This window comes from Pseudophryne corroboree, chromosome 9 (assembly GCF_028390025.1).
Source record: "Pseudophryne corroboree isolate aPseCor3 chromosome 9, aPseCor3.hap2, whole genome shotgun sequence".
In the NCBI taxonomy this organism is placed as follows: Eukaryota; Metazoa; Chordata; class Amphibia; order Anura; family Myobatrachidae; genus Pseudophryne; species Pseudophryne corroboree.
This window is the reverse complement of record NC_086452.1, coordinates 366,576,392-366,595,641: the sequence shown is the minus strand read 5'-3', so window position 1 is coordinate 366,595,641 and position 19,250 is coordinate 366,576,392.

The window sequence follows — 19,250 nt, the reverse complement described above, 5'->3', positions numbered from 1 at the left end:
GCGGAGCCTCTGAAAAGATGGCTCACAACAATAATAACCCGATTTTTGCAACTATGTACAAGTAATGCAGATAATCCGCACTTGGGATGGGCGCCCAGCATCCACTACGGACTCCGAGAAATAGAATTATCGGTAAGTAAATTCTTATTTTCTCTATCGTCCTAGTGGATGCTGGGGTTCCTGAAAGGACCATGGGGATTATACCAAAGCTCCCAAACGGGCGGGAGAGTGCGGATGACTCTGCAGCACCGAATGAGAGAACTCCAGGTCCTCCTTAGCCAGGGTATCAAATTTGTAGAATTTTACAAACGTGTTCTCCCCCGACCACGTAGCCGCTCGGCAGAGTTGTAATGCCGAGACCCCTCGGGCAGCCGCCCAAGAAGAACCCACCTTCCTTGTGGAGTGGGCTTTTACCGATTTTGGCTGTGGCAGGCCTGCCACAGAATGTGCAAGCTGAATCGTACTACAAATCCAGCGAGCAATAGTCTGCTTAGACGCAGGAGCGCCCAACTTGTTGGGAGCATATAGTATAAACAGCGAGTCAGATTTCCTGACTCCAGCTGTCCTTGAAATGTATATTTTTAAAGCTCTGACAACGTCCAACAACTTGGAGTCCTCCAAGTCGCTTGTAGCCGCAGGCACTACAATAGGTTGGTTCAGATGAAATGCTGACACCACCTTAGGGAGAAAATGCGGACGAGTCCGCAGTTCTGCCCTGTCCGAATGGAAAATCAGATATGGGCTTTTGTAAGATAAAGCTGCCAGTTCTGACACTCTCCTGGCCGAAGCCAGGGCTAGTAGCATGGTCACTTTCCATGTGAGATATTTCAAATCCACAGTTTTTAGTGGTTCAAACCAATGAGATTTGAGAAAGTCCAAAACAACATTGAGATCCCACGGTGCCACTGGAGGCACCACAGGGGGCTGTATATGCAGCACTCCCTTAACAAAAGTCTGGACTTCAGGAACTGAAGCCAATTCTTTTTGGAAGAAAATCGACAGGGCCGAAATTTGAACCTTAATAGATCCCAATTTGAGACCCATAGACAATCCTGATTGCAGGAAATGTAGGAATCGACCCAGTTGAAATTCCTCCGTCGGAGCACTCCGATCCTCGCACCACGCAACATATTTTCGCCAAATGCGGTGATAATGTTGCGCGGTTACTTCCTTCCTTGCTTTAATCAAAGTAGGAATGACTTCTTCCGGCATGCCTTTTTCCTTTAGGATCCGGCGTTCAACCGCCATGCCGTCAAACGCAGCCGCGGTAAGTCTTGAAACAGACAGGGACCCTGCTGAAGCAAGTCCCTTCTCAGAGGTAGAGGCCACGGATCTTCCGTGATCATCTCTTGAAGTTCCGGGTACCAAGTCCTTCTTGGCCAATCCGGAACCACTAGTATCGTTCTTACGCCTCTTTGCCGTATAATTCTCAATACTTTTGGTATGAGAGGCAGAGGAGGAAACACATACACCGACTGGTACACCCAAGGCGTTACCAGCGCGTCCACAGCTATTGCCTGCGGATCTCTTGACCTGGCGCAATACCTGTCCAGTTTTTTGTTGAGGCGAGACGCCATCATGTCCACCATTGGTCTTTCCCAACGGGTTACCAGCATGTGGAAAACTTCTGGATGAAGTCCCCACTCTCCCGGGTGAAGGTCGTGTCTGCTGAGGAAGTCTGCTTCCCAGTTGTCCACTCCCGGGATGAACACTGCTGACAGTGCTATCACATGATTCTCTGCCCAGCGAAGAATCCTTGCAGCTTCTGCCATTGCACTCCTGCTTCTTGTGCCGCCCTGTCTGTTCACATGGGCGACTGCCGTGATGTTGTCCGACTGGATCAACACCGGTTTTCCTTGAAGCAGAGGTTCTGCCTGGCTTAGAGCATTGTAGATTGCTCTTAGTTCCAGAATGTTTATGTGAAGAGACGTTTCCAGGCTCGACCACACGCCCTGGAAATTTCTTCCTTGTGTGACTGCTCCCCAGCCTCTCAGGCTGGCGTCCGTGGTCACCAGGATCCAATCCTGTATGCCGAATCTGCGGCCCTCCAATAGATGAGCACTCTGCAACCACCACAGAAGAGATACCCTTGTCCTTGGAGACAGGGTTATCCGCTGGTGCATCTGAAGATGCGATCCTGACCATTTGTCCAACAGATCCCTCTGGAAGATTCTTGCGTGGAATCTGCCGAATGGAATTGCTTCGTAAGAAGCCACCATTTTTCCCAGGACTCTTGTGCATTGATGTACAGACACCTTTCCTGGTTTTAGGAGGTTCCTGACAAGCTCGGATAACTCCTTGGCTTTTTCCTCCGGGAGAAAAACCTTTTTCTGAACCGTGTCCAGAATCATCCCTAGGAACAGCAGACGTGTTGTCGGAATTAACTGGGATTTTGGAATATTCAGAATCCACCCGTGCTGTTTTAGCACTTCTTGAGACAGTGCTAATCCCATCTCTAGCTGTTCTCTGGACCTTGCCCTTATTAGGAGATCGTCCAAGTATGGGATAATTAATACGCCTTTTCTTCGAAGAAGAATCATCATCTCGGCCATTACCTTGGTAAAGACCCGAGGTGCCGTGGACAATCCGAACGGCAGCGTCTGAAACTGATAGTGACAGTTCTGTACGACGAACCTGAGGTACCCCTGGTGTGAGGGGTAAATTGGAACGTGGAGATACGCATCCTTGATGTCCAAGGATACCATAAAGTCCCCTTCTTCCAGGTTCGCTATCACTGCTCTGAGTGACTCCATCTTGAACTTGAACTTCTTTATGTACAGGTTCAAGGATTTCAGATTTAGAATAGGTCTTACCGAGCCATCCGGCTTCGGTACCACAAATAGAGTGGAATAATACCCCTTTCCTTGTTGTAAAAGGGGTACCTTGACTATCACCTGCTGAGAGTACAGCTTGTGAATGGCTTCCAAGACCGTCACCCTGTCGGAGGGGGACGTTGGTAAAGCAGACTTCAGGAAACGGCGAGGTGGATCCGTCTCTAGTTCCAACCTGTACCCCTGAGATATTATCTGCAGGATCCAGGGATCTACCTGCGAGTGAGCCCACTGCGCGCTGAAATTCTTGAGACGACCCCCCACCGCCCCCGAGTCCGCTTGAGAAGCCCCAGCGTCATGCTGAGGCTTTTGTAGAAGCGGGGGAGGGCTTCTGTTCCTGGGAAGGAGCTGCCTGTTGCTGTCTCTTCCCCCTTCCTCTGCCTCGTGGCAGATATGAATATCCCTTTGCTCTCTTGTTTTTAAAGGAACGAAAGGGCTGCGGTTGAAAAGTCGGTGTCTTTTTCTGTTGGGGAGTGACTTGAGGTAAAAAGGTGGATTTCCCGGCTGTAGCCGTGGCCACCAAATCCGATAGACCGACACCAAATAACTCCTCCCCTTTATACGGCAAAACTTCCATATGCCGTTTTGAGTCCGCATCGCCTGACCACTGTCGCGTCCATAAACTTCTTCTGGCCGAAATGGACATAGCACTTACCCGTGATGCCAGTGTGCAGATATCCCTCTGTGCATCACGCATATAAAGAAATGCATCCTTTATTTGCTCTAAAGACAGTAAAACATTGTCCCTATCCAGAGTATCAATATTTTCAATCAGGGACTCTGACCAAGCTACCCCAGCACTGCACATCCAGGCTGTCGCTATAGCTGGTCGTAGTATAACACCTGTATGTGTGTATATACTTTTTTGGATATTTTCCATCCTCCTATCTGCTGGATCTTTAAGTGCGGCCGTCTCAGGAGAGGGTAACGCCACTTGTTTTGATAAGCGTGTGAGCGCCTTGTCCACCCTAGGAGGTGTTTCCCAGCGCGCCCTAACCTCTGGCGGGAAAGGGTATAAAGCCAATAACTTCTTTGAAATTAGCATTTTTTTTATCGGGGGCAACCCACGCTTCATCACGCACCTCATTTAATTCATCTGATTCAGGAAAAACTATAGGTAGTTTTTTCACACCCCACATGATACCCTGTTTTGTGGTACCTGTAGTATCAGCAATATGTAACGCCTCCTTCATTGCCAAAATCATATAACGTGTGGCCCTACTAGAAAATACGGTTGATTCGTCACCGTCGCCACTGGAATCAGTGCCTGTGTCTGGGTCTGTGTCGACCGACTGAGGCAAAGGGCGTTTTACAGCCCCTGACGGTGTTTGAGGCGCCTGGACAGGCACTAATTGATTGTCCTGCCGTCTCATGTCGTCAAACGACTGCTTTAGCGTGTTGACACTATCCCGTAATTCCATAAATAAAGGCATCCATTCTGGTGTCGACCCCCTAGGAGGTGACATCCCCATATTTGGCAATTGCTCCGCCTCCACACCAATATCGTCCTCATACATGTCGACACACACGTACCGACACACAGCAGACACACAGGGAATGCTCTTAACGAAGACAGGACCCCACTAGCCCTTTGGGGAGACAGAGGGAGAGTTTGCCAGCACACACCAAAAGCGCTATATATGACAGGGATAGCCTTATAATAAGTGCTCCCTGTATAGCTGCTTTAATAATATAGTTTTGCCACAATTTTGCCCCCCCTCTCTTGTTTTACCCTGTTTCTGTAGTGCAGTGCAGGGGAGAGCCTGGGAGCCTTCCTGACCAGCGGAGCTGTGTGAGGAAAATGGCGCTGTGTGCTGAGGAGATAGGCCCCGCCCCTTTTTCGGCGGGCTCGTCTCCCGCTCTTTAGTGGATTCTGGCAGGGGTTAAATATCTCCATATAGCCCCCGGAGGCTATATGTGAGGTATTTTTAGCCAAAAAAGGTTTTCATTTGCCTCCCAGGGCGCCCCCCTCCCAGCGCCCTGCACCCTCAGTGACTGCCGTGTGAAGTGTGCTGAGAGGAAAATGGCGCACAGCTGCAGTGCTGTGCGCTACCTTAAGAAGACTGAGGAGTCTTCTGCCGCCGATTCTGGACCTCTTCTCGTTTCAGCATCTGCAAGGGGGCCGGCGGCGAGGCTCCGGTGACCATCCAGGCTGTACCTGTGATCGTCCCTCTGGAGCTAATGTCCAGTAGCCAAGAAGCCAATCCATCCTGCACGCAGGTGAGTTCACTTCTTCTCCCCTAAGTCCCTCGTTGCAGTGATCCTGTTGCCAGCAGGACTCACTGTAAAATAAAAAACCTAAGCTAAACTTTTCTAAGCAGCTCTTTAGGAGAGCCACCTAGATTGCACCCTTCTCGGCCGGGCACAAAAATCTAACTGAGGCTTGGAGGAGGGTCATAGGGGGAGGAGCCAGTACACACCACCTGATCGTAAAGCTTTACTTTTTGTGCCCTGTCTCCTGCGGAGCCGCTATTCCCCATGGTCCTTTCAGGAACCCCAGCATCCACTAGGACGATAGAGAAAATAAAGTTTATTATGCAGGCAGGGGACTGTATATAGTGTCTAGGCACTATATACCTCCACAGAAAACATATATATTGCTGTCCAGGGCGCTCCCCCTGTGCCCTGCACCCATGTAACCGTTGGTGTGTGTGGGAGCAATGGCGCGCAGCGTCACCGCTGCAGTATAATGGCAGAGGTGTACTCGGTGTCCGGGCCCCGAAACTGCTTGCCAGTATAACCAAGACCCTCAGTAACTGCTGCGGTTCACATGAGCCACGGCTGTGACATTGTCTGATTGAATCAGAACCAGTAGGTTTGCGAAGAAGACCCTCCGCTTGTCGAAGGCCGTTGTATATGGCCCTTAATTCCAGCACGTTGATGTGCAGACAGGACTTCTGGCTTGACCATAGTCCTTGAAAGTTTCTTCCTTTGGTGACTGCTCCCCATCCTCGGAGGCTCGCGTCCGTGGTTACCAGAACCCATCCCTCAATGCCGAACCTGCGACCCTCTAGAAAGTGAGCACTTTGCAGCCACCATAGGAGAGACACCCTGGCCCTGGGGGACAGTGTTATTTTCTGATGTATTTGTAGATGGCACCCGAACCACTTGTCCAGAAGGTCCCATTGAAACGTCCTCGCATGGAACCTGCCGAAGGAAATGGCCTCGTAGGCTGCCACCATTTCCCCCAGAACTCGAGTGCATTGATGAACTGACACTCTTTTTGGCTTTAGCAGGTCTCTGACCATGTTCTGGAGGTCCTGGGCTTTTTCCAATGGGAGGAAAACCTTCTTTCGTTCCGTGTCTAGTATCATGCTTAGGAACGATAGTCGAGTTTTTGGAACCAACTGTGACTTTGGCAGATTGAGAATCCAACCGTGTTGCTGGAGCACTCTCAGAGAGAGTGACACGTTCTTCAGTAATCGATCTTTTGATCTCGCCTTTATCAGGAGATCGTCCAAGTATGGGATAATTGTGACTCCTTGCCTGCGCAGGATCACCATCATTTCCGCCATTATCTTGGTGAAAATCCTAGGGGCCGTTGAAAGCCCAAACGGCAACGTCTGAAACTGGAAATGACAATCCTGTACCGCGAATCTCAGGTACTCCTGATGAGCGGGATATATGGGGACATGAAGGTAAGCATCCTTTATGTCCAGTGACACCATAAAATACCCCCCTTCCAGGCTGGCTATTACAGCTCAGAGTGATTCCATCTTGAATTTGAAATGTTTCAAGTACAGATTTAGGGATTTTAGATTTAAAATGGCCCTGACCGAACCATCCGGCTTCGGGACCACAAAGAGGGTCGAATAGTACCCTTTTCCCTAATGGCTCAGGGGAACCCCTATAATCACTTGCTGTTGACACAGCGTTTGAATTGCAGCTAACACTACTTCCTGCTCAGGGGCAGAAGCTGGTAAGGCCGACTTGAAAAATCGGCGTGGGGGCACCTCTTCGAATTCCAGCTTGTAGCCTTGGGAAACTATCTCCATCGCCCAAGGATCTACGTCTGACCGAACCCAGACCTGGCTGAAGAGTCGAAGGCGTGCCCCCACCGGTGCGGACTCCCGCAGGGGAGCCCCAGCGTCATGCGGTGGATTTTGTAGAAGCCGGGGAGGACTTCTGTTCCTGGGAACCCGCCGCGGCAGGTGTTCTTTTCCCTCTACCCTTACCTCTGGCAAGGAAGCAGGAGCCCCGACCCCTTCTGGGCTTTTGCGACCGAAAGGACTGCATCTGATACTGTGGAGTTTTCATTTGCTGTTGGGGAACAAAAGGTAAAAAGGTAGATTTACCTGCGGTAGCTGTAGAATCCAGGTCCGCGAGCCCATCCCCAAACAACACATCACCCTTATAGGGTAAAACCTCCATATGCTTTTTTGAATCTTCATCACCCGTCCATAAGGATCGTCTCGCTGAAATAGCCATGGCATTGGCTCTGGAACCCAACAATCCAATGTCTCTTTGAGCGTCTCTCATATATAAGACTGCGTCTTTAATATGTGCTAAAGTTAGCAAAATAGTATCCCTATCTAGGGTATCAAGGCCAGCTGACAGGGTATCTGTCCAAGCTGCAACTGCACTACATACCCATGCCGACGCAATTGCCGGTCTAAGTAAAGTACCAGTATGTGTATAAATACTTTAATGTAGTCTCTTGCCTGTGGTCCGCAGGGTCCTTGAGGGCCGCTGTATCTGGAGACAGCAGCGCCACCTTCTTGGACAGGCGTGTTAGAGCCTTGTCCACTATGGGAGAGTATTCCCAACGTGCCCTGTCCTGTGTAGGGAAAGGGTACGCCATAAGAACCCTTTTGGGAATCTGCAGTCTCTTATCTGGAGATTCCCAAGCTTTTTCAAATAACTCATTAAGTCCATGAGTTGGAGGAAAGTTTACCACAGGTTTCTGTTCCTTATACATGCGCACCCTCGTGTCGGGAACAGAGGGGTCGTCTGTGATATACAAAACATCTTTAATTGCAATAATCATATACTGAATAGTTTTTGCCACCCTAGGGTGCAATCTAGCATCATCATAGTCGACACTGGAATCAGAGTCCGTGTCGGTATCTGTGTCCACAATCTGTGACCAGGGACGCTTTTGAGACCCTGACGGGCCCTGTGAGTCGGTCCAATCCGTGGATTGACCCCCTGATGTCTCCCTGGATTCTGCTTTGTCTAGCCTCTTATGCAATGATGCTACACTTGCATTTAACATATGCCACATATCCATCCATTCCTGAGTCGGCACTACCGACGGGGACACACCACTCATCTCCACCTCCTCCTTTGATAAGCCTTCCGCTTCAGACATGCCGACACGCACGTACCGACCCCCACACACACAGGGATATAACTAAACGGGGACAATTCCCCAACTAGGCCCTTTGGAGAGACAGAGAGAGAGTATGCCAGCACACACCCAGCGCCAAACTGACACTGGAAAACCCAGATAGCGCTTTTAGATATAATGCCAATGCTATTCCCACTCACTGCGCTTGAAATGTGCCCCCCTCCTCTTTTTTTCAGCCCTCTGATGCGTTCAGCAGGGGAGAGTCCGGGGAGCCAGCGTTCTCTGCAGCTTCTGTGGAGAAAATGGCGCTAGTTAGTGCTGAGGGATCAAGCACCGCCCCCTCCAGCGGCGGGCTTCGGTCCCGCTTCAATATCATAAAAATGGCGGGGGATCGTCTATTTGCTGCCTCCGCAGCCTAATATATATATTTGTGCCAAAAACGAGGTTTATTGCTGCCCGGGGCACCCGCCCTGCACCTGTGTGTGTTGTGTGGGAGCAATGGCGCGCAGCGTTACCGCTGCGCACTTAGCTCATGAAGATCTGAAGTCTTCTGCCGCCTTGAAGTCTTTTCTTCTCATACTCACCCGGCTTCTATCTTCCACTCTGCGAGGAGGACGGCGGCGCGGCTCCGGGACGAACCCCAGGGTGAGACCTGTGTTCCGACTCCCTCTGGAGCTAATGGTGTCCAGTAGCCTAAGAAGCAGATCCTATCATTTAAGTAGGTTCGCTTCTCTCTCCTCAGTCCCACGAAGCAGGGTGTCTGTTGCCAGCAGTGCTCCCTGAAAATAATAAACCTAACAAAATTCTTTTACACAGAAAACTCAGGAGAGCTTCCTGTAATGCACCCTATCTCCTCTGGGCACAATATCTATCTGGGGTCTGGAGGAGGGGCATAGAGGGAGGAGCCAGTGCACACCCATACTAAAAGTTCTTTATAGGTGCCCATGTCTCCTGCGGAGCCCGTCTATACCCCATGGTCCTTACGGAGTCCCCAGCATCCTCTAGGACGTAAGAGAAATAAATAAATGCAGATCTGGGGCGACAGAAGAGATGACTGGGATATGCCAGGTTAATGGCTGGGTGGTTTGGACAAACTGCATTGTCCCCTACCCACTTCCCCCTCTCGTCTATCCCTCTCCCTAATTTGCCTTTCTCTGCCATACCTACTTCAACCCTTTCTCCCCATCTTCCCTCTCTTCCGTACTCACTCCCCCCTCTCCCTATCTTGTCTATCTCTCCCCATCTTGTATTTCTCTTTCCCTTACCCACGTCCCCCTTTCTTGTTTCTCTTTGCCTTAACCACTTCCATCCTCTCTCTCCCTATCTCATCTTTCTATCTCTGCATCCTCCAGAGACCTTCTCCCATTCCCCTCCTCTTCCTCCCTCATACTAACAACCCCAGGTCTTCCCTTCTGCTCCCCCTTGTACTACTCTGCATGCGTAGATTTATTTATTAAGTTTCTTATATAGCGCAGCTTATTCCGTTGCGCTTTACAATTAGAACAACAGTAACAGAACAAAACTGGGTAATAACAGGCAGTCATAGAGGTAGGAAGGCCCTGCTCACAAGCTTGCAATCTATAGGGAAATAGGCATTGATACACAAGGATAGATGCTACCTATTGCATAATGGTCCACCAGATTGCTAGGTTCTTAATGGGTTGTATGATATGATCACCCCGATGATAGATTACCTCACCGCGCTTTATACTTGGAATACGCTACTTTTTATATGTCCCATAGTGGATAACTGTTATAACATTGTTGTTCAGACTTCAATTTAATGCAATGCACTACTTTGTTACCCTGATTCCCTCCCTCCCTTTTTCGGTACCCCCTCCCTTAGTTCTTTAAAAAAATAATACTTTTTAGTAAAAATTTGTGTAATTATTTTATTCCAAAAATTCTCCTGGGTTGTGTACAATCATTATAATATAATCTCACAGGTTATGCATAAACTTCTAAAATACTGTATATCACTCTACAGTATTGTTGAAAACACTAGTTGCGATTTAGGTTTCAAAATAGGGAAAGGTATAAAGGTATTCAGTTACCATAGGCAACTACTCACAGAGGAAATAACGAATTCAACTCAAGAACAAAGAATATGTTTAAATATTGCATAAAAATCAGCCGTACAATTTCTCTGGTTGTTAGATTGGTTTACAGTCATTAGGTCGACATGGAAAAAGGTTGAAAGTTTTTCCCTTTTTTTAATTTTTTGAACTTTTTCAAACTTTACTATCCACAGGGACTACAATTGGGAACGGTTACCTGTGCCGTGCCGAGCGCAGCGGCGCGAGACACCTTGCCCAAAGTTCGCTGGCCATGCGAGGGGACACTGTGCACTAATTGGGGTTCATCCGTCACTTTACAAAGAAAACGACACCAAAAAGAGTAAAAAACAAACAAACAAACTCATGTCGACCAATAGTTGGCAACCTAATGACCCATACCTGTTAGATCTAGTGAACTGTGGTTGCTATCGGCAACCAATAATCTAGTATGCTGAAGTCAGCATTAACATATGTAGCCACAGTCAGTACTCATTGCTACAAGAAGGTAAGAGGGAATCCTTATCATAGGAGTGCCAAAGAAAGCCTACACAGGGTGTAAAAAAATAGGATTTTAATACCTACCGGTAAATCCTTTTCTCTTAGTCCGTAGAGAATGCTGGGGATGCTTCAAGAACCATGGGGTATAGACGGGATCCGCAGGAGACATGGGCACTTTAAGACTTTAAAAGGGGTGTGACCTGGCTCCTCCCTCTATGCCCCTCCTCCAGACTCCAGTTATAGGAACTGTGCCCAGGGAGACGGACATTTAGAGGATAAGGATTTATTGTTAAACCACGGTGAGCAGTTTACCAGCTCACACCTCCATTATGCCGCAGAACGTGTCCTTCAACAGAACACCAGCCGACGGCATGAAGAATATGCAGCAATATGCTGACATAACCGTAACACACCTATGTGTGTAAACACAACCAGTAACAGCATAACGCATGCTATGGCCTGAATATTATCAGCAACAGGCTGACTTAAACAAAACACACCATGGCCCTCATTCCGAGTTGTTCGCTCGTTGCAGAGTTTCGCTATATTGCGATAAGTCGCTTACTGCACATGCGCAAGGTTCGCAGAGCGCATACGCTTAGTTATTTTACTCAAAAGTTAGGTATTTTACTCACAGCATAACTAGGATTTTTCATCGTTCTGGTGATCGGAGTGTGATTGACAGGAAGTGGGTGTTTCTGGGCAGAAACTGTCCGTTTTATGGGTGTGCGCGGAAAAACGCTGCAGTTTCTGGGAAAAACGCGGGAGTGGCTGGAGAAACGGGGGAGTGTCTGGGCGAACGCTGGGTGTGTTTGTGACGTCAAACCAGGAACGAAACTGACTGAACTGATCGCAGTGGCAGAGTAAGTCCCGAGCTACTCAGAAACTGCAAAGAAATTTCTATTCGCAATTATGCGAATCTTTCGTTTGCAATTCTGCTAAGCTAAGATACACTCCCAGTAGGCGGCGGCTTAGCGTGTGAAATGCTGCTAAAAGCAGCTAGCGAGCGAACAACTCGGAATGAGGGCCCATGTGTGTTAACCTACCCAATGACTACAGACACAGTACGCACTGGGACGGGCGCCCAGCATCCTCCACGGACTAAGAAATGCTGGGGATGCTTCAAGAACCATGGGGTTTATACCAAAGCTCTAGAACGGGTGGGAGAGTGCGGATGACTCTGCAGCACCGATTGACCAAACAAGAGGTCCTCCTCAGTCAGGGTATCAACTTGTAAAACTTTGCAAAAAAGTGTTTGAACCCGACCAAGTAGCTGCTCGGCAAATCTGTAACGCCGAGACCCGTCGGGCAGCTGCCCAGAATGAGCCCACCTTTCTGGTAGAATGGGGATTCCCCAATTTCGGTAACGGCAATCCAGCCGTAGAATGAGCCTGCTGAATCGTATTACAGAACGAGCGTGCAATAGTCTGCTTGGAAGCAGGAGCACCAATCTTGTTGGGAGCCCATAGGACAAACAGCCTCTGTTTTCCCCAAGTCAAGCCGTTCTGGCGACTTAGATTTTTAAATCTCTGACCACATCGAGAGACTTCGATTCCGCCAAGGCGTCAGTAGCCACTGGCACAACAATAGGCTGGTTTACGTGAAACGATGAAACCACTTTTGGCAGAAATTGCTGAACGAGTTCACAACTCCGCTCTATCAGCATGGAAGATGAAATAGGGGCTTTTGTGAGACAAAGCCGCCAATTCAGATACCCGCCTTGCGTAAACCAACAACACGACTACTTTCCAAGTAAGGAAATTTAACTCAACCTTACGTAAAGGTTCAACCAATGAGATTGCAGGAAACTGCAACACCACATTAAGATCCCATGGTGCCACTGGGGGCACAAAGGGAGGTTGGATGTGCAGTACGCCTTTCACGAAGGTCTGAACTTCTGGAAGGGAGGCCCATTCTTTCAGAAAAAAAATTGACACAGCCGAAATTTGTACTTTAATGGAGCCTAACTTTAGGCCCGCATCCACACCTGCTTGCAAAAAATGGAGCAAACGTCCCAGCTGAAAGTCCTCCGTAGGAGCCTTCTTGGATTCACACCAAGACACATACTTTCTCCAAATATGGTGGTAATGCTTTGCCGTTACTTCTTTTCTAGCCTGAAGAAGTGTGGGAATGACTTCACTGGGAATACCCTTTCGGGCTAGGATACATGTCTTGATACATGCACGGTCCGTGCTGTAACAGGTCCCCTCGTAGACGAAGAGGCCAGGGATCTTCTATGAGTAATTCTTGAAGATCTGGATACCAAGCCCTCCTTGGCCAGCCCGGAACAATGAGGATTGCCTGAACCCTTGTTCTTCTTATGATCTTTATCACCTTTGGAATGAGTGGAAGTGGAGGGAACACATAGACCGACTGAAACACCTGCGGTGTCACTAGAGCGTCCACCGCTATCGCTTGAGGGTCCCTCGACCCGGAACAATATCTCTGAAGGTTTTTGTTGAAGCAAGACGCCAGCATGTTTATTTGAGGAATTCCCCAATGACTTGTCACTTCTGCAAAGACCTCTTGATGAAGACACCACTCTCCTGGATGGAGATCGTGTCTGCTGAGGAAGTCTGCTTTCCAGTTGTCTACACCCGGAACGAAGACCACTCACAGAGCGCTTCTGCCATTGCCGTTCTGCTCCTTGTCCGCCCTGGCGGTTTACGTACGCCACTACTGTTTACTTGTCCGGCTGAATTAAGACGGCAGATCGCGAAGAAGGTGTTCCGCTTGCAGAAGGCCGTTGTAAATAGCCCTCAATTCCAGAATGTTTATTGCAGACAAGCTTCCTGGCTTGACTAATTTCTCCGGAAACTCTTCCCCCTGAAAGACTGCTCTCCAGACTCTGAGACTTGCATCCATGGACACCAGGATCCAATCCTGGATCTCGAACCTTCGTCCCTCTAGAAGGTGAGAACTGTGTAGCCACCACAGGAGAGAGATTCTAGTCCTGGAATATAGGATTATTTTCCAGTGCATGTGCAGGTGAGACCCAGACCACATGTCCAACTGGTCCCGCTAAAACCACTCTGGCATTTAACCTGCCCTCTGAATGGCCACGTAGGCCGCAACCATCTTCTTCATCAACGGAACGTATTGATGAAAATGACACTGTTGCAGATCCGATCCGACTCTGGATCCTCAGAGCTCTTTCCACTGGAAGAAAAACTCTCAACAGTTCTGGATCTAACATTATTCCCAACTCCGACAACCGCTTCGTTGGGATCAACAGTTATTCTGGCAAGTTCAGAAGCCAACCACTTTGTTGAAGAACTGTCAGGGAGAAAACAACGTTTTGCACCACTTGTTTCCTTACCTCACCGTACTCAGGAGAGCGTCCCAGTACAGAATAATAATGACTCTTACTATTGAAGGAAAACCATCATACCGCCATCACTCCGGTGAATTGGCAATGACAATCCTGAATAGCAAACCCAGGTAAGCCTAATGCGGAAGAAACCGTACTTAGACCCTCATTTTCCTTTTACAGATAGGATACAGTATCCCTGCCCTGAGAGATTCCATCTTGTAGTTCAACTTCTTAAGTAGAAATTTTTGGGATTGTTCTGACCGAGTCGTCCGGCCTCAGAAGCACGAAAAAGCTTGAATAACAGCTTTTTCTTTTTCTTTTTTGTGACCTGTGACCGGGACAGCAGGACAATGATCTGATTCTGACCCAACTCTTGTATGGCGTCGCATACTACCTCCCCGTCCCGAGGAGAATACGCAAGGTCTATTTGAAAAATCAGTGAGGGGAATAGTCTGGAAACTCCAGTATGTCCCCCTTAGGACTCTATTCTTAAACTCACTGGTCCATGTCCGTTCCAGGACTGACGGTATTAGACGTAGTCCCACCGGTGTGGGCTCCCGCAAGATAGACCCCACGACATGCTGTGGTAGAAACAGAGGATGATATCTGCTTCTGCGAACTTGAAAAGGCTGCTGACCTCTTACCTTTTCACCTTCCTCTACCTGCAAAGAAAGGGAAACCCGCATCCATTCGGTCGAAATGACTGCATCCTACAATAATGCGTCGCCAACCATTGTGAGGGAACATAGGTCAAGAAGGTAGACTTACCAGTGGTATCTGCCGAGATCAACTTTAACAAAACCATCCCCCAAACCAGGTTTCACCTTCATAGGGAAGATACTCCAGTACTTCTCAGAGTCAGCCTCAGCACTCCATGTTAATCCACAACGTCCTCCTAGTCGAGACCGCCATGGAATTGGCCCGCGAACCCAAGAGTCCTATATCCCTTGTAGTCGTACGGCAGTATGCTGCAATGATATAGACATGACTCAACTTCAGGAGTACCCTGCATACAACTACTCCCCCATGCGCATGTAATGCTAGTATAATCAACGTACATGCGGACACATAATTAGAGTATTACATATTTTCCTGCATACGATCCTTTGTGACAGAGCCCTGTGTTGAACAGGGGTGACTCTTACTTTATTCTATCCATGAGAAGGAATAACTTTTACCTCAGCATTCATTATAAATATTTATATATACATAAATATACTTTCAAATGCACCTATACACACATATCTATATATATATATATATATATCTCTATCTATATATATCTATATATATATATATATATATATATATATATATATATATATATATATCCAATACGTATACATATATCCTTTTGTCAGGAACAGCAGGGTCCCTAATGACGTTAATACATTTCAATGTGTATGAACAGGTACTGTATGCCGATTTTGTGGATCTGATCAGGAAACCTTATGGTCGACATAAGAAACACTATCCGAGTCGATCTCAGGGAGTAGTAACTGGGCAAAATAACATTTTTGCGATCCCGAGGGGTCTGAGAGAAATCAATTCTGTGAATAGGTCTCCCTACATTAATATTATCACATCTGTGATCGTGCCACAGACCTATGTAACTTTACTATACATACATATAGGTATAGTTCTTTCTGATATGCATCACATTATCATGTCAATTTTCACCCAGTCAGATATTGTTGGTGCCGACAGGGTCACCTCCCACGTCTCTTTCTCCCATATAGTTTTCTCTCGGGAAAAATATACCTCTAGCGACATGTTGACATTAATTTACATGTACCAAGTACTATTAGGAGTCGACAGCGCCGACATAGTCATTCCCTTTGTGGCAGAGCCCTCAGCCTCAGATATGCCGACACCCGTGTACCAAACACCCACCGACATTACACTGGCTATAAGGGATAGACCCCAGTACAATCTGTCATGGAAACACATAAGGAGTTTACCAGCTCAGTTACACCACGCTCATGATATAGTGCTTTTATTTTTAACTAATATTGCACCAAACAACTGTGCCCCCCCCTCGTTTTTCACTCTGATCTATACAGTAGTGTTTTGGAAGGAACAGCGTTTCTGTGAGGAGAAAATGGCGCTGGTTAGAGCTGTGAGGGCTAAGCAACGCCCCCTTGATGGCGCGCTTCACTCCCGCTTAATTTAATATTTTTATACTGGCGCAGGTCTGTAATCAGTGCCTAGGCACGTAGTACTACTTTTGCCAGTGGCTAACCAGAGGTTTTATGCTGCCCAGGGCCTGCAGTGCCGTTCTCAGTGTGGGATCATAGCGCGCAGGTACCTCAACTAGCCGTCTTCTGCCGTCACTGAAGTCTTCTGATCTTCCTATACTCACCCGGCTTCTGTCTTCTGGCTCTGTGAGGGGGGTGACGGCGTGGCTCCGGGAACAAGCAGCTAGGCGCACCAAGTGATCGAACCCTCTGGAGCTAATGGTGTCCAGTAGCCTAAGAAGCAGAGCCTTTGAACACACAGAAGTAGGTCTGCTTCTCTCCACTCAGTCCCACGATGCAGGGAGCCTGTTGCCAGCAGGTCTCCCTGAAAATAATAAACCTAACAAAGTCTTTTCCAAGAAACTCAGTAGAGCTCCTCAGTGTGTGACCAGTCTCTCTGGGCACAGAATCTAACTGGAGTCTGGAGGAGGGGCATAGAGGGAGGAGCCAGTTGACACCCCTTTTAAAGTCTTAAAGTGCCCATGTCTCCATGCGGATCCAGTCTATACCTCATGGTTCTTGAAGCATCCCCAGCATCCTCTAGGACATATGAGAAATAGGAGTAACCTCTCAACAATCTGTACCTGCCAGTGCAGTAACGCCATCCAATCACACATGCTGAATGTGTAGTTAGGTGGTATAGGTGTAGGGAAAATATTCTTTGAGGTGATGGGGGAATTATGTAACTACAATGGTGAGAATCTAAGTGAATTATGTGGAAGGGGCATGGCTTGATCTCTAAAGTTGGGCATACACTATACAATTATCTGTCAGACCATCTGTCCAACCTGAATGGTTGGAATGAATAGCTGGTAATGTATGGGCGCAAATTAAAATCAACCATCTGCTCCCACCCAATGGAAAACAGACAAACATTTTCAGACAAATTGGTTAAATCAGTGATTTAACCAATTTGTCTAAACAACAGTATTTGTCTGTTTTTCAGTGTTGGGAGCAAATGGTTTTATTGTCATTTGCTCCTATAAATTACCAGATTTTCATTCCAACAAGCCAGATTGGATAGATGGGTTCAGTATGAAATACTGAGATGCCGGAAATCACATGACAGACAGCAGCATCCCGACAATGAAGAACACAACTTTGAACGGGGTATTTTTTTCCCCTACCCCTCTGGGGGTGGCAGTTAGGGCTAACCCTCTAGGGTGGCAGCTAGGGCTAACCCTCTGGGGGTGTCAGCAGGACCGGCGATGAAGGGGGGGGGGGGGGGGGGAGTCAAAGGGGATGCCTGTACTTGGCCCCAAGGATACGCTGCTTAGTACCCAACAGGGATAGGAGCAGTCTTGTCCAAATAAGGCAGTGAGCTGTAGGCGGAGTGGGTGCAGCTGCAGTGTGACAGGATACTCTCACTGACGGTGACTGTGCAGCACAGGTGTGTGCTTACTCTTCCAGGTCCACTCTGTTGCAGGCAGTTATGGGACATGGGAGCAGCTCTGCAGGCCAGGATTCCTGTGCCCTGTGCAAGCCCCTTCTGGTGGGGTGAGAGGCGTGCATGGTAACTGCTGTGCGGTGTTCGGGTCTGGGTACTGGGGAGTGCAGTGCAGTGCAGGCGCGTCTCTCCCCGAGGTAAGAGTGGATTGGTGAAGGGATAGAGGGCTTTGGGATGAGGTAGGGGAGCTGGGAATGCAACATGGAGTCATTGAGGAGAGAGACTAGTGTGTGTGTGTGTGTGTGTGTGTAGGTGTATAAACAAACATATTTATTAACAGTTTCTTATATAGAGCAGCAAATTCCGTTGCGCATATATATATATATCTATCTATACACACACTGTATATAATATCTGAGGGTACCCCAGAGATAACACTGTGCTGGGCCCCAAGATTTCTGTTGCCGGTCCCTGATGTCAGCTATCCCCGTCTATTGCCTAACCCTAACCCCGATACTTACCTTCGGGATGTTGGCTGTCAGTGTTTAGGTGCCAGTCTCGAGTGGTGTCGGGATACCGGCATTGGTCACATGACTGACGGGATCCCGGACAGATGGTCGGCCAGATAATTGCATATGCCCAGCTTAAGTGAAATGACCACACCCACATCACGGGATGGCCAGGATTCTCTATGGGTATTATATGGCGGTATTGTAATAAATAAACATTTCCACTGTTTATTTCTACAGTATTACAAAATATTTCAAAAAAAGAATCTAAAAAATAAATATACACAGGTTGCATTGCAGATGGACATGCTTTTTCACATATAGTTTGTAGGTCTTCAAACAATACAACCAACCAGCAACTTTCCGTAGTAATTGCCGTACAGCATGCTTTAGCTACTTGTCAACCCCATAACCAGCGCAGTTTCTACCAGTGGGCGGACCCATGTGATCGCACGAAGCACCTTCCGCGACACCTGCTGGCTTCTATTGCCTGCTCCCCCTCCTTCCACCCACAGTACTAAGTTCACTGGGCGAGTTTTCTGATATGGCGCAGTTGCGTCATGACTTTACGACGCAATCGTGTCATTTCGCAAAACTCCGCCCAGCGAGCAGAGTACTATGGTGGGAGGATGGGGAGCAGGTAATAGCAGGGAGCCACTGGCGTAACTGCAGCCCCATCAGCTACTGCGGAGGATTGGAGCGCTTAGGCTGGCGCCAACAAGCATTACACCCCTGGAAACTAGCATGACTCCCTGAGCATAAAAGCTCGTGGCAACTAGCATGACACCCAGAGCATAAAACCCCATACAAAGAGAATGGAGCCTAGAGCATGAAACCCCTCACAACAAGGCAGGTAATTAAAAATAAGATTTTAAACCTACCAGTAAATCTTTTTCTCCTAGTCCGTAGAGGATGCTGGGGACTCCGTAAGGACCATGGGGTATAGACGGGCTCCGCAGGAGACATGGGCACTATAAAGAACTTTCAGTATGGGTGTGCACTGGCTCCTCCCTCTATGCCCCTCCTCCAGACCTCAGTTAGAGAACTGTGCCCAGAGGAGATGGACAATATGAGGAAAGGATTCTGTTAATCTAAGGGCAAGATTCATACCAGCCCACACCAATCATA